General features: G+C 30.6%; 1 long non-coding RNA gene across 1 annotated transcript in view; it reads left to right on the plus strand.

The window, feature by feature from the left end:
• The window catches only part of LOC125039204, a 37,773-nt gene that overhangs the window by 8,018 nt on the left and 24,755 nt on the right, over positions 1 to 5,000 (plus strand). The window contains exon 3 of the long non-coding RNA XR_007116104.1: positions 4,021 to 4,060. This is a non-coding gene — a long non-coding RNA (uncharacterized LOC125039204). The remainder of the gene's footprint in view (positions 1 to 4,020; positions 4,061 to 5,000) is intronic.

Genomic DNA, 5,000 nt, shown 5'->3' on the forward strand with positions numbered 1-5,000 from the left:
ATATATGTATATATATTTATTTATTTATATATATATATATATATATATATGTATATATATATATATATATATATATATATATATATATACATATATACACACACAATATGATGTATATTTAAATAAACATATATATTTATACATATACATATATATGTACACATACATATATATACATATACATATGTACACAAATACATATATATATATATATATATATATATATATATATATATATAAATATAAATATAAATATATAAATATATATAAATATATATACTTATATATACATATACATATATATATATATATATATATATATATATATATATACATATATACATATACATATCTCTCTCTCTCTCCATATATACCTATATATATGTATGTGTGTGTGTATATATATATATATATATATATATATATATATATATATATATATATATTACTTATTTATTTATTTATATATATACATATATATATATATATATATATATATATATATATATATATATGTATATATATGTATATATATGTATATATGTATATGTATATATATGTATATATGTATATGTGGAGAGAGAGAGAGATATGTATATGTATATATATTTATATATATATATATATATATATATATATATATATATATATATATGTATATATGAGTATATATTTATGTATATGTATATGTGCACATATATATGTATATGTATAAATATATATGCATATTTATATATGTATTATATTGTGTAAATATATATATATATATATATATATATTAGATATATATAATATATATATGTATAATATATGTATATATGTATATATATATATATTATATATATGAAATATATATATATATATTTTTTTTTTACATTTTCTTTTTTGCTAGGGGTATTTTGGTGCTAAAAGTATTTAGCTTTAGAATTCTTTTTGGCTTTTGACTAAGGACATTTAGCCTAGACCATGGGGATAATCAGTAAAGAAATAGCAGTTATACAATCAAAAGTTATTTGAGAGATTGAAAATATTTGCTGTAGTATTTGCATTCAGAAACCTAGTTTGTGGCTGGCATCAGGTGATCCTATATTCAACGAAGTATTTGCTGCGCAGTACAGAGTGCTGACACTATTATTTATTTATTAATTCTTTCTTTTATTACCCTGTGCGATGTAAGTTGCCAGTTAGTCTCTGGTGGCAGTAACACCTATTCTACTAAGGAAAGTCTTGCATTTCGTGATATTCAGTTCATTATGAATTCAGGCATTTATTTCATATTTTTTGTAGTGTGTTTGATTTAGTTAGTTATGAGTCACCCCAAGGGAAGTATTGTTTTAGTTTCAGTATGATTTATTTATTTTTTATCTTGTTATTTTTATATTTTATTTATGTGTGAGATGGATGTGACTGGGAGACTCCTAGCATTTGAGTTTGTCATACTTAATTCAACTTCAATGGAAGGATTATGCAATTACCAATGGGAGGATTATGCTATTATACAGATATGAAGGAGTAATCAGCTAAGCACCAGGTCACTGCATAAACTAGATTAATTCTTGAAGATGATGAAGCTCATTTTTTCAGGAAATGAGTTTGGTTAGATAATTTTAATCATATCTCCCTTTTTTCATATTGGAAAGTGCATAGGTTTTTTTGCATGTAGATTGCCGAGGCTAGGAAGGCTGTGTGCCGAGGGACCATGGATTAGTAAGACTTAACTTGTGTTGCCAGTGATGAATTACATTGGTAGAGTCGATCATTTGGAATGTAAATCTGTCTAAATACGGCTTTTTGACTCTGCTCTTTCATGTCTTTTTGCTATTCTTTTGCTTGAAGGCTTTGTAAGCAAACTTAGAAATTATGCTTTGTCAGACACTGTTGAAAGATATCATGTTTTGTGTTGAGGGGATATTAGAAGTGGGTTGGAGAGAGCTTTGAAATTAGGTTTTATTTTATGGCTTTCTGTTGGTGGAAAGCATATCACTTCATGCTATCTTTGAGGAACTTCTTGGATGTATTTCATCAGTCAAGGACAGTTGTTGAAATACACTAGGGTTTGATTCTGATGTTCATAGACCCTGCTGTTATTGCCATTTCTATCTTGTTTGCTGTTGAATACAAGGAGACACAGTTTTATTAATGAATGCAGCTATAATAAGTAAGCAGTTGACCAAATAGCAGTTGTTATTCTGTGATCCTTCATGAATATTAACATTGTGCTAATTTTGTAAACAAGAAAAAGTGACAAGGACTGCTGGAACTAAAATTAATGTTTATTTTTAATGTGTATTTTTTTCTAAACATTTGCATAAATCTAATAAATACATATAATTTCCATGTTTATACACTGCAAAGCTTATATGCTGACACAGTACTCATCATTACTAGAGCTAACAGTAATTTTTCTTTGGTTTAGATTACAGAAAAATGATTAAGAAATGCCATAGTTCACAAGGAGTTCATAGGTAAATCAGTTTCACGGGTTTTGCCACTCTTACTGACCCAAGGAGCATTGCATTTACATGGAATAGATGAGTGTTATGAATATTTTGTGGAATTTACCATCTCCCTTCAAAGTAGAAAGGTTCTTGTTCTGGAGAGACCTGTAGGTGTTTATGGATATTATTCAGAAGCTAGGCATGTGTACATATTCATATTATTCTTGAAATATTACAATACGTATGGTAATTGCCAGGGTTTCAAATAAGATGTCTGAGATATGTTTTCCATTTGCTTGAACTAGGACTCATCTGTAAGTAGACTGAAAGTGGTTTTTATTTATAGCATGTGTTACACTTATGATTGTCAAGAACACCTGAGCAGCACTTTTCATGAGATATTGTGTAGGTGGTTCACTGCAACTGTGCTTGATGGAAGTAAATTCACTTTCATAGTCACTGTTTATTATGCATGTCATATATGTGTCTGTTGGCAGTATATTTGATGTTGTGATGAACATCTCTGGGCTGAAGTTAATTTCCAATGATCATTTAGAGATACTCAGGTTGTTATATTACTTTGTTATATTATGCTTCCTTGATTTTAAGTGAATTTTTTTGTATTTAGTTAGTAAAGCATAAAGAGGAGAAGGTAGATTACAACTACTCAAATGCTGGCAAAATTTGATTAAGAAATATAGGATATTCTCATAGCTTTTATTTTTTGTCACAACAGGTGTAAAGTGTTCCTTTCTTTTGTTATACCTTCACACTAAACAATATTGATGTGATGCAGCACTGATTTTAGTGGCATTTCAGAATTCTTAAGACACCTCTTATGTTCACTTACTTCTGTCATTTAGAAACTTAAGTCACTTTTGTATCCCTTATTGGCTATAGGTATCTATTACCCTTGAAAGAAATCACCCTTGTAAGTATCACATGTACTTATCACTGATTTGTGTTGCACTGACTATTGTGAACTATCTTTTTGTTTTGATTTTCCCCCCTCTACCATCTTCAAAGAGGACATCTTCATGTTTAACAGCTGCCATTTCTATATAAAATTTTAATTACTGATGATTGAAGAAATATTTTTAAAGATATGCTGTAGAAATAGACATTCATAGTGATTTTTATAGCTGTACTTTTGTCATTTACGTATGGGAAGAATAACATACCTTGCATTTTAAAAATATTATTGCTTTCGTGTTCTTCTTGTAACAGGAAGGGTTCGTTGACATAATTATTTAGTAATGCAGGGTTAAGTTTTTTCTCATGTACATTTCTCCCTTTGGTGTTTATGAGTAATGCAGAAACTTAATGTGTTTTATTTTTTTGTTCAGGTTTGGAGAAATGGTAGTCAGCACATTCTCTACATTACTTGATTGTATTGATAAGAGTTTTATTTCATTATATCCATTTGGTTTCTGTAATAGAGGTGTTATTAAATGTTTAAGTTATGATATAATATTTTTGGAAATGTTGCTTATTTTAGAAGATTTTGTGACGTTCAGGTATATATGTTTTTTTTTTTTGTAATATTCTCTTTTAACTAATCTCCTCGTGACTTGTTTTACAGGCAGCATTGATGCCAGAAAACGGCGTGCTGGTTCCTTAGGGTAAGTACCACTAGATACCTTTTCCTACTTTTTTTTTTTTTTTTTTATCGTCTTGTGGTTTCTTTTTCTTCTTTTTTCCCCTTTTTAGGTTGGATTATTTTCGTTGTGAGGGAGAATGATGGTGCGTTTTACTCCATCTTTTGTGTATTGAAAAGGTGAATGGAAGAAAAGTGTGTGTTTTTTTACAAGCTGTTTCATGTCGCCTTGTTTTGATAAGATTGTTGGTATGTAAAAAAAAGTAATTGGTTTTGTGATCGGGGGTACACTTCAGTTGTGTTTGTCGGTTGTATAACAAAGGCGGTTTGAGGTCGTGGGTTTAAAATGCATATGAAATTAATTTCTCTGCATAAATGGGCATGACTATTAGTATTGAAGCAAGAGGGATTTCCTGAGCATGAGTAAAATTTATCTTATTGTTATTCATCCTTCCTCGGCTCTATACCATTTTTTTTATTTATTTTCATATGCCTACTTTATGTCGTAGATAGTATATATTCGTTTCTCCCCCTCTTCTCTTGAGGAGAGGGGATAGAGAGAGATGGGAGAAAGAGAGGAGAGAGAGAGATGGGAGAAAGAGAGATGGGAGAGAGAGAGATGGGAGAAAGAGAGGAGAGAGAGAGATGGGAGAAAGAGAGGAGAGAGAAAGAGAGATGGGAGAAAGAGAGATGGGAGAAAGAGAGATGGGAGAAAGAGAGATGGGAGAAAGAGCGGAGAGAAAGAGCGGAGAGAAAGAGCGGAGAGAAAGGAGAGGGAGAGGGGAGAGGGGAGAGGGGAGAGGGGAGAGGGGAGAGGGGAGAGAGGAGAGAGGGAGAGAACCGAGGATAGGGCAGTGCCACAGCAGCAGTGAAATTTGCCTCGTTAAGTGGGCAAATTACCTCTTTTCGGGCATCATTGCGGGCAGCGCTGTGTGATGCAATATCAAGGTTGCATCAGGGTATTT

The sequence above is a fragment of the Penaeus chinensis genome, chromosome 26, assembly GCF_019202785.1.
Source record: "Penaeus chinensis breed Huanghai No. 1 chromosome 26, ASM1920278v2, whole genome shotgun sequence".
NCBI lineage: Eukaryota > Metazoa > Arthropoda > Malacostraca > Decapoda > Penaeidae > Penaeus > Penaeus chinensis.